Source organism: Arachis ipaensis, chromosome B9 (genome assembly GCF_059453495.1).
Source record: "Arachis ipaensis isolate K30076 ecotype BB chromosome B9, ASM5945349v1, whole genome shotgun sequence".
NCBI classification, from domain to species: Eukaryota; Viridiplantae; Streptophyta; class Magnoliopsida; order Fabales; family Fabaceae; genus Arachis; species Arachis ipaensis.
In genome coordinates, this window is record NC_142444.1 from 80,210,775 (window position 1) to 80,224,796 (window position 14,022).

Below are 14,022 nucleotides of genomic sequence, written 5' to 3' on the forward strand. Positions count from 1 at the left end.
CAGGCTGGGCAAGAGAGAAGGGTTTTGGGTTCGTACATCAATCCAAACCCAGAAAATTGCGAAAGTAGCATCCAAAGGCCAACCATACATGCCAACAACTTTGAATTAAAGCCACAGCTCATCACCCTTGTTCAGAATAATTGTTCATTCGGAGGGAGTGTCCAAGAAGACCCCAATCAACATCTAACCACCTTCCTGAGGATATGTGATACTGTGAAGTCTAATGGTGTTCATCCTGACACCTATAGACTACTTCTGTTCCCTTTCTCACTCAAGGACAAGGCATCTAAATGGCTGGAATCCTTCCCAAATGAGAGTTTAGCAACCTGGGAAGATGTGGTGAACAAATTCTTGGCAAGATTCTATCCTCCTCAATGGATCAACAGGTTGAGAGCTGAGGTACAAACCTTCAGGCAGCAAGATGGTGAGACTCTATATGAAGCATGGGAGAGGTTTAAGGACCTGACAAAAAGGTGCCCACCAGATATGTTCAATGAATGGGTGCAGCTGCACATTTTCTATGAAGGTCTTTCTTATGAATCGAAAAAGGTAGTAGACCACTCATCTGGGGGATCTCTAAACAAGAAGAAGACCATTGAAGAAGCCATAGATGTCATTGAGACTGTAGCTGAGAATGACTACTTCTATGCTTCTGAAAGAGGCAACACTAGAGGAGTGATGGAGCTAAACAATGTGGATGCACTGCTGGCCCAAAACAAGCTTATCACCAAGCAGCTCGCTGATCTTACCAAGAAGATGGAGAGGAACCAAGTAGCAGCAATCACCACCTCATCAGCAACCCAAAAGGGAGTGAATGCAGAGGCAGAGGATGAGCAAAAACAAGCCAACTACATTGGAAACTCACCTAGGAAAGCACATGATCCATACTCCAAGACTTACAATCCTGGTTGGAGGAACCACCCAAACTTTGGGTGGGATAATCAACAAGACCAAGACCAAGATCAGAGATACCACAACTCTAACAACAATGCAGCCCACCAACATTCTACGCAAAGATCATATCAACACCCATCTAACAACACACCTCAACATCCATACCAAAGCCAAAATGGCCCTTCTCATCCCTCCAACCTCAACTCACCATCATCTGAAGATAGACTCTCAAGGATTGAGACTATACTTGAAGGCATATGCAAAGAGATTCAAGATAACAAGGTGTTCAAAGAGGAGGTGCGAGCTAGTATCAAGAACCAGGGAGACACCATCAAGAGGCTGGAATTTCAAGTAGGATACTGATGCCAAGGCATCTTAGGCTAGTTTCACTAGCCTTTTTCTTTTATTTTTAGTTGTTTTATGCATTTTCTTGAGCCTTAAGTAATCATTTTGGGCCAAATAGTCATGCTTGTCTTAAATCATTCAAACATGAAGATTTTTATGCAAATTCCATGAGTTTTTAGTTATATTCCTTGAATGCTATGAATGGAAGAATTCTCATGAATTTTAGCAAGACTTTGATGCAACTGTTTGGATGATTTCAGGGAAGAAGAGGCTAGGCAAGGAAGCAACAAAATCAATAAAGGAAGCTTGAATATCACATGTGGAGTTTAAGTTCCAGTTTAAGCCTAAACTGGAGCTTAAACGCCAAAAATCATGAAGGATAAGAAATGCTGGAAATGAAGTTTAACCTCCAGTTCGACCTCAAACTGGAGGTTAAACGCCAGAATGGAAGGTCTCACTAAAGAAGCATTCCACGTTTAACCTCCAGTTTGACCTCAAACTGGAGGTTAAACGCCAGAATGAGTATGCCACCCAGGGAGGAGTTCCACGTTTAACCTCCAGTTTGACCTCAAACTGGAGGTTAAACGCCAGAACCAGGAAGAGTACCAGGGAGCCATTCCACGTTTAAGCTCCAGTTTGACCTCAAACTGGAGCTTAAACGTGTTCGACAGCTTTTCTACTCCAGGGTTGCTCTCTCCATTTCCACGTTTAACCTCCAGTTTGACCTCAAACTGGAGGTTAAACGTGTTCGACACCTCCAGGGCTACCATTCTAAGCTTCCACGTTTAACCTCCAGTTTGACCTCAAACTGGAGGTTAAACGTGTTCGACCTCCAGGGCTACCTTTTCCATTTCCACGTTTAAGCTTCAGTTTAACCTTAAACTGAAGCTTAAACGTGTTATATGGAACAGCTTGACCATGCCTTCTTCAAACATAAATAACTTGAGCTACAAAACTCCAAATGAGGTGATTCAAAATGCATTGGAAAGAAGACATCTAGAGCTTTCCAAGCATATATGGCATGCATGGTGGATACTAAAAATTGAGGGAGAAAACAGCCCCGTAATGTGCATAGAAGAGCATAGTACCAACATGCAATCAGGCCAGCTGACCTCTTCACCTTCCATGGAGTATAACTCGAGTTGTAGAGATCCAATTGAGGTGCTTCCAGTTGCGTTAGAAAGCTGACATCCATAGCTTTCCAACGAGGTATAATAGTCTATATTTGGCATCAAATTGGCAAGGTTGACAAGAGAACAAAGTGATGACTCAAGAAAGGGGGTGCAACATTTGAGTGTAGTTTAATGGATCATTATCCTTTTTGGATCAATTATGTCACTCAGCCCTTCAAGCAAGCAAGGCCCATCAACAACACCAAATCAAGGCCACAAGAATCATCTAGAATAGTTTATTTTCATTTGATTGTAATTTGCTTTGAATTTCATTTTCATTTTGTAATTTAGGGAGCCTATTTAAAGGCCTTAGTTCTGCATTTGAGAGAGGGGGGATTGAAGGGGAATCCAGCCCCTGATGGGGACCTTAGACTTTTACTTTCACTTTTAGCTAGTTTTCCTTTTCTTTGTAATTGAATTCAGAGCTATGACTCACTAAACCCCCTTCCATTGGGTTAGGGAGCTCTATTGTAATTCAATGAATCAATAATAGTTTATCTTCTTCTTCAATCTTTTCTCTTGAATTTTGTTAGAAAGCTTCTCGATCTAATTCCATTGAGTAGTTGTCTTGGGAAAGAAACTACTCATACTTGGAATCCTTCGGAGCCTTGGGAAAGGAATGGAGGATTCATGCTAGAGAAGCTTTCTCACAGTGGATTGGATTGGGGTTTGGATGGATATTGTGACATGTAATCCTACCAAATTGTGGTTCATGAAATTGTGTGGTATAATCAGTGATCAAGCATCATCTCTTCTTATGAACATTTAAACCAAGGGATTGGGAATTTGTTTGTTTTTAGAGAGCATTGGTGAGCCAAGGAATTGGGATCCAATCATATAAGATTGCCAAGCAAAATTCAATGAATGCATTGGTTGAGGAAGAGATATACATGTTTTGATTCGGAGATTTCAATATCTCCTAAACCCAATGAATTCCCCATTTCTGATTTCCACTTTCTCTTTACATTCTGCAATTCAATTCTTGCAATCATCCCCATTCCCTTTTAATTTCAGCAATTTACATTCTGCTCTTTAATTCATGCAATTTAAGATTCAGCCATTTAATTTTCTTGTCATTTACTTTTCCCGCCAATTTTACATTCCGCAATTCTCATCTCAAATCTTGATTCCGCTCAACTAGAACACACTTCTAATCCGAATTGCTCACTCAACCAATCCTTGTGGGATTCGACCTCACTCTATTGTGAGTTTTTACTTGACGACGATAACCGGTGCACTTGCCGGAAGGAATTTTGCCGATCGTGCAATTTCCTAAATCGTAGCATAACACGTTTATGCGCATCAAGTTTATGGCGCCGTTGCCGGGGATTGGTTTTCGATTGACAATTCTCAAATTGGAAGTTAACTAGATTGAGCAATTTTTCTTTTCTTTTGTTAATAGTTTTTGTTTCAGTTTATTACTGCTAATTTCTGCAGATTTTAATTTGTTTTCTTTGCTTATTCACTTGTTAGCATACTAACCACTAGCTGTTTGTGATATTGCCTCACTATGGGATTTCCACTATCTTTGGATGAGTATTGTTTGAGACTGGGCACATTGCAAAAAAGAAAGGAGTATCCATCATCTTTTGGTCAATCAAAATCCATGAGAAACTCTCCACCACCACAGAATGATTCATGTTATTATGCTCATGGTGGGTGGGAGTATCAGGAACAGGAAACGGGGTACTTCCCAGAGCCACAAAATGGTCCATGTTTTGGTAAATGTGATCACTACTCAAGTTGTGGCTGGGAAGATCAAAACCAAGGAGATTTCACTTATTCACACCCCATTCATCAAGAGCCATCACCTCTGAATTATCCAACCTCACCTCCTAGTTTTACATATCCAAATTCTTCATCACTTGAGCATTTCTCAGCACAAAATTCCTTCTCAAATTCATACAATTCATTTCACTATCCACAAGACTCATTCCACTACACACAAGAGTCATACCACTACCAACACGCCAACCAAAGACTCTATCAGCCCACACAAAACACATACTCCCAGCCACCATATCACAGCCAAGATAATCAACCTCATCAACCTAATCCGAACCAACAATTTCAAGATCAATTAAACAGGATAGAAGGAATGCTTGCAACCATGAGTCAAGACATAACCGATTTGAAAGGCTTTAAGGAAGAATTGATATCCAACTTACAAAATCAGGGTGCTGCCATTCAAAAGCTAGAAGCACAAATTGGATATCTATCAAAGCAAATCCCTACCCACAATTCTTCTAGTGATACCATGGCAAACCCAAGGGAGGAATCAGAAGAACAAGAAATGGAGAAGGTTAATCAAGGGAGATCACACTCCAATGAAACAGAGAGTTGCAAAGAGGAAGGGTTCATTGAACCACAAATTCAGGAAGATTTTGATGAACAGGATACTCCAACTGTCCAACAACAACCAAGTTCTGAGATCAAGGATGTGAAGGCAGTAGAAACAAGCACCAAAATGAGGATTGTGACCGAGAAACAAAGGACCATATCCATGAAGAAGAGAAGGTCGAAGAACAATCCAACTCCTGAGCCAACAAGCAAGTTCACTCAAGCCAATCACAAGGGAAAGCTTGCTGGAAAGAAGCATTCACAACAAGGGGCACTAACTAGCTCCTTTATCCACTTGAAGTCATTCCTCTTAACAAACTGGAGGAAGAGGAAGAAAGTCAGGAACAGCATGTCAAGCTAATGACGTTAAAGAAGCGCTTGTTGGGAGGCAACCCAACCAAAGGTAGTTTTTCTTTTCTAGTTATTTTAATAAAAGAGTTAAGTAGATTTATCTGTATTGCAAGGAGCTAAGTTTGGTGTTGCACACCAAAACAATTCAAGGGTAAATGTGAGATTCTAAGTTTGGTGTTCCACCAAAAACTTCATTAAAAGCACATTTCTACCTCAGCATGACTAGTCACTAGCTCCAACCAATCAGGGAAACTACTTAAACAATAGTTTAATTTCTAGTTCATAGTTTCTTTTTCTAGTTCATAGTTATTTTCTTAATAAAAGCACATGAGGTTTTCTGCATATGATCCAAATTGCTGCATATGGCAAGGAACTAAGTTTGGTGTTCACACACCAATCTATGTTCACAGGCCTACAAACATACATGCATGCTAACCAATTCTCAAAGTGCTTGGGGAACAAGCAACTTCTAATAGCTTCGCAGGAAGACAATCAATCTCATGGAAGGAATATACATCATCATCAAAGAGAACACCAAGGCTAGGAAGGATGATGAACAACAAAGAAGATGCTAAAAGGTTGTATTGTCACTTAATTGCTTGTACTTTGAATTGCTGATATTGGAAGTTTGCATGCACCCCTGCTTTAAGTTTGAGTCATTGCAGTTTTTGTTTGTCTGTTTGTTTAATTTCCAAATAAGTGATAGTCTAAGTGTCTGGATAAACTTCACTTGCTTAAATGTATGCTTGCCATGCTTGTTCTGTTTCCATAAAATAAAAGAAATGTTTGAACAAAAGTAACTCAATTCCATTTGGTAAGAAATCAAATAAGATTAAGTGGTGGTATGCATGTTTGATTGAATAGTCAGCTCACTAAGAAATAAAGTTAGAATTGTCACTTTTAGTGGAAATTAGGATGCTGTCTATGGATCTTGATGAATAAATGTCTTTGGCCATGAAAAAGAAAGAAAAAGAAGAAGAAAAAGCCACTGAAAAAGGGCAACCAAAAAGCAAAAAAATTGAGAAAATAAGCTAGGCACCAATGGTTTGAACTTCTGAGACAAATGCCTGTGGTGTTTATGTATTAAGGATATGCTTGGATGAATAGGTTCTGAGGAGTGTTTCAACACTTGGTAACTTGGGTTAACTAACCCGGGATTATCAACCAAAAGTCCATTATCAAGAGCAACCTAAATACAAAACATTTAGTCACACAAAGAGGTGCTGGGCACCAATGTCTCAAGAAGAAATGTGAACTAAAATGCCTGTAGTGGATATGTGTAGCGCACTAATAAGAAAAAGAGAATGCCAAAGGCTTGAGCAACACATGACACTGAGCAACAAGGAGCAAATAAGCTCAAAGAAAAAGAAAAACAAAGAAAAGAAACTTGCCAAGGATATGTGAATAACAAGAGGCCATAAGCAGTGTTTTAGTGGAAACATAAAAAGTGACATTCTTACCTAAGAAACAGTAAAGTGATGCTGCAACAACTTTCTGCATGAACACCCCATTAAACAATGTCAATTACTTACTGATATGGCTAATGAATTTACTTTCTGTTTCATTCTTTCTTCTCAATAATTCAGAACTTGCTTGGGGACAAGCAAGGATTAAGTTTGGTGTTGTGATGCCAAGGCATCTTAGGCTAGTTTCACTAGCCTTTTTCTTTTATTTTTAGTTGTTTTATGCATTTTCTTGAGCCTTAAGTAATCATTTTGGGCCAAATAGTCATGCTTGTCTTAAATCATTCAAACATGAAGATTTTTATGCAAATTCCATGAGTTTTTAGTTATATTCCTTGAATGCTATGAATGGAAGAATTCTCATGAATTTTAGCAAGACTTTGATGCAACTGTTTGGATGATTTCAGGGAAGAAGAGGCTAGGCAAGGAAGCAACAAAATCAATAAAGGAAGCTTGAATATCACATGTGGAGTTTAAGTTCCAGTTTAAGCCTAAACTGGAGCTTAAACGCCAAAAATCATGAAGGATAAGAAATGCTGGAAATGAAGTTTAACCTCCAGTTCGACCTCAAACTGGAGGTTAAACGCCAGAATGGAAGGTCTCACTAAAGAAGCATTCCACGTTTAACCTCCAGTTTGACCTCAAACTGGAGGTTAAACGCCAGAATGAGTATGCCACCCAGGGAGGAGTTCCACGTTTAACCTCCAGTTTGACCTCAAACTGGAGGTTAAACGCCAGAACCAGGAAGAGTACCAGGGAGCCATTCCACGTTTAAGCTCCAGTTTGACCTCAAACTGGAGCTTAAACGTGTTCGACAGCTTTTCTACTCCAGGGTTGCTCTCTCCATTTCCACGTTTAACCTCCAGTTTGACCTCAAACTGGAGGTTAAACGTGTTCGACACCTCCAGGGCTACCATTCTAAGCTTCCACGTTTAACCTCCAGTTTGACCTCAAACTGGAGGTTAAACGTGTTCGACCTCCAGGGCTACCTTTTCCATTTCCACGTTTAAGCTTCAGTTTAACCTTAAACTGAAGCTTAAACGTGTTATATGGAACAGCTTGACCATGCCTTCTTCAAACATAAATAACTTGAGCTACAAAACTCCAAATGAGGTGATTCAAAATGCATTGGAAAGAAGACATCTAGAGCTTTCCAAGCATATATGGCATGCATGGTGGATACTAAAAATTGAGGGAGAAAACAGCCCCGTAATGTGCATAGAAGAGCATAGTACCAACATGCAATCAGGCCAGCTGACCTCTTCACCTTCCATGGAGTATAACTCGAGTTGTAGAGATCCAATTGAGGTGCTTCCAGTTGCGTTAGAAAGCTGACATCCATAGCTTTCCAACGAGGTATAATAGTCTATATTTGGCATCAAATTGGCAAGGTTGACAAGAGAACAAAGTGACGACTCAAGAAAGGGGGTGCAACATTTGAGTGTAGTTTAATGGATCATTATCCTTTTTGGATCAATTATGTCACTCAGCCCTTCAAGCAAGCAAGGCCCATCAACAACACCAAATCAAGGCCACAAGAATCATCTAGAATAGTTTATTTTCATTTGATTGTAATTTGCTTTGAATTTCATTTTCATTTTGTAATTTAGGGAGCCTATTTAAAGGCCTTAGTTCTGCATTTGAGAGAGGGGGGATTGAAGGGGAATCCAGCCCCTGATGGGGACCTTAGACTTTTACTTTCACTTTTAGCTAGTTTTCCTTTTCTTTGTAATTGAATTCAGAGCTATGACTCACTAAACCCCCTTCCATTGGGTTAGGGAGCTCTATTGTAATTCAATGAATCAATAATAGTTTATCTTCTTCTTCAATCTTTTCTCTTGAATTTTGTTAGAAAGCTTCTCGATCTAATTCCATTGAGTAGTTGTCTTGGGAAAGAAACTACTCATACTTGGAATCCTTCGGAGCCTTGGGAAAGGAATGGAGGATTCATGCTAGAGAAGCTTTCTCACAGTGGATTGGATTGGGGTTTGGATGGATATTGTGACATGTAATCCTACCAAATTGTGGTTCATGAAATTGTGTGGTATAATCAGTGATCAAGCATCATCTCTTCTTATGAACATTTAAACCAAGGGATTGGGAATTTGTTTGTTTTTAGAGAGCATTGGTGAGCCAAGGAATTGGGATCCAATCATATAAGATTGCCAAGCAAAATTCAATGAATGCATTGGTTGAGGAAGAGATATACATGTTTTGATTCGGAGATTTCAATATCTCCTAAACCCAATGAATTCCCCATTTCTGATTTCCACTTTCTCTTTACATTCTGCAATTCAATTCTTGCAATCATCCCCATTCCCTTTTAATTTCAGCAATTTACATTCTGCTCTTTAATTCATGCAATTTAAGATTCAGCCATTTAATTTTCTTGTCATTTACTTTTCCCGCCAATTTTACATTCCGCAATTCTCATCTCAAATCTTGATTCCGCTCAACTAGAACACACTTCTAATCCGAATTGCTCACTCAACCAATCTTTGTGGGATTCGACCTCACTCTATTGTGAGTTTTTACTTGACGACGATAACCGGTGCACTTGCCGGAAGGAATTTTGCCGATCGTGCAATTTCCTAAATCGTAGCATACTTATCTGAGAAGATTCCCAAACCTACTGATAGCTTCCCAAGTGACACAGAGAAAATTCTGAGAGGTGAAGCAAAGAAATTCAGATGGAAAGATTACAACATGGTTACTATAAATGATAAGGAGACTGAGGAAGAGCTGAACAACCCATTAGAACAACCTGAAGATACTTCAGCAGGAAAGCAGGGGGAGAATCATCAAGAAACCACAATTACACAGAAGGAGCTAACACAGACGGAGCTGCTGAGACTCTATGCACCCTTTCCCCAATTACTAAATGGCTGTGTAGAGAAGAGAATATACTCAAGGTTTCTTGACATGTTTGCATCCCTCCATGTAAACATACCATTCATCAAGGACCTTCAGCGAATGCCCTCATACATTAAGTATATGAAGGAGCTGCTGACCAGGAAAAGCTCACTCAAGAGAGGACAAACAATAGTGATGAATAAGGAGTGCAGTGCCCTCATTCAACCTGAGTTACCTACAAAAAGGAAGGACCCAGGGAGTTTTCACATCCCCTGTGCCATAGGAGAAACCATGCTTGATAAAGGACTTTGAGATTTGGGAGCAAGCATCAACTTGATGCCTTTATCCCTTATGAAGAGGTTGTAGATCAATGAGATAATGCCCACAGATGTAGTCATCAGGATGGCTGACAAGACTCAAAAACAAGCAGTAGGAGTGGTTGAAAATGTGCTGGTGAAGGTTGCAAACTACTTCCTTTCCACAGACTTTGTCATATTGGACATCGAAGATAGTCACCTCCACCCAATCATATTAGGAAGACCATTCCTAGCTACAGCCAGAGCACTTATAGATGTGGAGTGAGGGGAGCTAATTTTGAGGATCCATGACGAACAAGTCACCTTCAATGTTTTCAAACCCTCACAAGAAACAGATCAAGAGAACAAAGAATCAAGCATAGATCACAGTGAGATACTGATAGAAGAAACAAGCACTGAAGCACAACCAGCACATCTGGGACCCCCCTTGGTTGAAAAACAAGATAATCAACAGCTGTCACAGCTAGAGGAAGCTCAAGTGGAGCCAAAACCACCTGAATCACATGAAACCGGAAACAAAATCTCCACAAGAAAAGAGACCACAAAGAGCAGGATAACAGCAAAGAAGAAGATACCAAGGAGATGGAAGAACAAGAAGATCCCTACAGAAGATTTCTCTCCCGGAGATAAAGTGATCTCAGCTTACTTCCCAGCTATTCCGCCTAATCACCCCACCATCCCATCTCAGCTACCTAAAGTCTTTACCATCAACAGAGTTCTCTCCCTAGAACATGTGGAGATCCTTGATGAAGCCAATGGAGATAGATTTACTGCAAGGGGGGAGGACTTGAAGCACTACCAACCACCCTGATAAAGGTAGAACGTCAAGCTAGTGACGCTAAAGAAGCGCTTCATCGGAGGCAACCCATGTTTTACATGCTTTTAAAAATAGTTAATAATGCAAGGTTCATGAATTTCAAATCAACTTGATATGCACTTGAATGAATCCTTGTGTGCAACATATAGTGAGGAACAAGTTTGGTGTTCAAGGCACACTAAGAGAACATAAATGTAACCACATCATGTCACTCTTAGGGGCCTTGAACAAATCTTTTACACCACATGGAACCAAACTAAGTTTAGTGTTGCCAATGTTGCATACATGGATGTTGAGTTAGTCAGTTGGTTTGCACTCATGAATATCACTTAGTTAGTTAAAAACAAAAAACTTTAAAAAGTAGTTAGCCTTTTAATTTTGCCGCCACTTTCTACAAGTGTGTTTTTAATCACATTTCTTTTATTTTGTAGGAGCATTGATGGGGCAATTGAAGGGTTCGGATAACACAAAAAGAAGATACTACACACGTGTCTTCAAGGGGATTGCATTGGGAATGGTTGCCATGCAACATTGGAAGAAGAACAAGCTTGGAAACTGAACCAACCCCATCATAAAGTTGGTGATCCTTGTGCTCACCCATGCTAAACCCCATCCGTCCATCACACAACCACCCCATCAATCCACACCTTTCATTCACTCATCACTTTCCTATATAAGTGAGTCCTATTCCGTACTTTCCTTCACATTCCAATTCCCATTCCTTACACTACACACCTTCGGCAACCCTTCATCACACCCTGTCTCTACTGGCCAATTTCACCACTCATCACTAACCTCAACACCCTTTCTTTTCAAAAGTCACTCTTGGCATCATCAAGCTCTAAAAGAAGAAAGGGAAAGGAGCCTATAGAGCAACGCCCTTCCGATGAAAAGAAGTTTAGAACTTTTTATCATGCACTCCAATTTGGATGGATGGCTGATAAGGAGATCATATATGAGCTAGGCTTTCAAGTTAAGAAAATCGACTGCCCTGAAATCACAGAGAAGGTAGAAAAGAGAAGATGGGAGCTCCTCACCGATCCGGTCACTGCAAGAATAAATACAACACTCGTGAGAGAGTTCTACGCAAATGCGGTGAGGTATGATAGGAAAGAGGAGTCTTATATTAGCTTAGTGAGAGGGGTGACGGTGGATTTTAGTCCATGAGCATCATGATAGTGCTGAAGCTACGGACCATACCTTTTGAGGAAGAAAGTTATCAATCTCGAATAGATGGTAATCCTAATTATGACCAGATTATGAAAGATATTTGCATACAAGGGGCAGACTGGATGAGAGATCCCAATGGAAAACCCAAATTTAATAAAAGAGGTGATCTCACCCCTAAAGCAAAGGGATGGTTCGAAATTGTAAGGAGATCCATCCTTCCTGCCGGAAACAACTCAGAGGTGAATATCAAGAGAGCAACGATGGTGCAATGCATACTAAAAGGGGGAGAGATCAAAGTGCACGAGCTCATAGCCCAAGGCATTAGGAAGATGGCTGAGAAAAGTGATTCTGGAGGAAGGTTAGGCTATCCCAGCACCATTTTCCGCCTGTGTGACAAGGCCGGGGTAGTGTTCGAAGATGAAAACCCCGAATGGATAAAAGTTAGTATCCTAATTACTGTTCGGCATATGCATGCTGTTACATCTCCCCTACCTCAATGAAGGATAAGAAAGAGGGTAGCCCAGCAAACTGTAGAAGGGCAAAACCCAGAGGAGCAAGCCGCAGCCACTTTGAACATGCACCAATTACAAGAAGCCATTGATGGCTTATCTAGGCAATATTGGGAGAATCAAGAGGCATAGAAGGAGCTTCAATTACAGATGATGGGCCGTCAAGAGGAATCGCTCTCGAGATGGATGAATCAACAATAGAAGTGGCAGAAGCATATGATGGTGCAGCAATTGGAACAAGGAAAACAATGGGGTGAATCCTTCCAAAGGATAGAACAAAGGCAAAATGAACAACAAGAATCTATCCAGAAGCTAATCAACATCCAAGCACATCAAGGTGTACACATACATGAGATACATCGAAAACAAATAGAACAAGCAGAGTCATGAATCAGTAAAGAAGGCACTTGAAGACTGAAAAAGAGCCAGACTAGCACGGATACAAGAAAGCACAAGTGGACACAAAGAGGACAAACAAGAAGGAGAGCAGGAGCAACCCCATGAGTAAAAGGTGGTGGAGTTCCCTCATTGTCCCATCTTTTTCAAGTTTTTAAATAAGGAAAATCATGTATGAAATAGAACATGCTTCCATGGTAGTTTAGGATTTTCAATTCTGCTTTTAGTATTCTCCTTGCTTAGGTCTATGATTACTAGTCAAATTGCCTATTTTCAATTCTATCTTGCTTATTGTGTTGCTTGTCTCCTTTTGAATCAAATAAAAAGAGATGTTATGAAAGACCAGAGTGAAGTTCATATTGTGGAGTAAGTTCCTAAGTTTGTGGTATGGTAATAGATTAGCTAAGTTGGTTCACCAATAAGGTGGGAAGGCAACTATCTATCCGGAATCTTATGCTTGAAACACACCCCATGAGACTAGCTAAATAACAAGATCCTAAATAGAAAAAGGGAAAGAGAAAATGAAAGTTGAAAAATAAAAGAAAAAGAGTAAGAAATAAGGCTAGGCACCAAGGGTTTGAATCTTGAGGCAAGTGTCTGTGGTGTTCCTGTGTAAGGGATTTACTTGGATGAATAAGCTCTTAGGGGTGCCTTATCACTTGGTAACTTGGGTTAACTAACCCGGGATTATCAGCTGAAAGTCCACTATCAAGAGTAACCTTTGCTACAGAACACTTAGTAACCCAAAGAGGTGCTGGACACCAAGGTCTCAAGAAAGAAAATAAACATATCATGTGCCTGTGTTGTGTATGTATGGAGGAAAGAGACTTGAGGGAGTAAGTCCTTAGGGGTGTCTCAACACCTAGCACCTTGAACCAACTGGTTCGGGAGTGCTGGCTGAAAGCTTATCTTAAAAAGTCACCCCCTCACAGAGCACTTAGCCTAAGAGCACAATCAAACCCTGAAAACAACAAAAGGATCAATGAATAAAAGTCTCATAGAGTGCAATCAAGTGAGTATTCCAGGACATGATAAAGGTCTGAAAGCCAGTGAAGGAATGAACCTAAGTTGCTATGCATGAAACCACCATAAAACCAAGGACATGACTTCCACAATAATGACTCATATATCTTGGCATTTTCATTCATCATTCTCTTGTTCCAGTACTTGCTTAGAGACAAGTAAGCTTTAAGTTTGGTGTTGTGATGCAAGGTATTTTGGCCAGTTTCACTGACCTTTTCTTTACTGTTTTAGGGTAGTTTCATGCATTTTCTTAGCAAATAAGCAAGTTTTGGGTAGAATTTCACTTACATCTTGATTCAAGCAAACATTGTGCACTTACATGATTTCATGAGAATTATGCAAGAATTGAATGACAAATTGGATGATGCATGT

At 40.1% G+C, this 14,022-nt stretch overlaps 1 non-coding gene across 1 annotated transcript; it reads right to left on the reverse strand.

Annotated features, from left to right (window-relative positions):
• Positions 1–384: 384 nt before the first annotated feature.
• Positions 385–491, reverse strand: LOC148545150 (small nucleolar RNA R71). The gene has a single exon (XR_015900519.1). It is a non-coding gene; the product is annotated as a small nucleolar RNA R71 (small nucleolar RNA).
• Between the last annotated feature and the right edge of the window lie 13,531 nt (positions 492–14,022).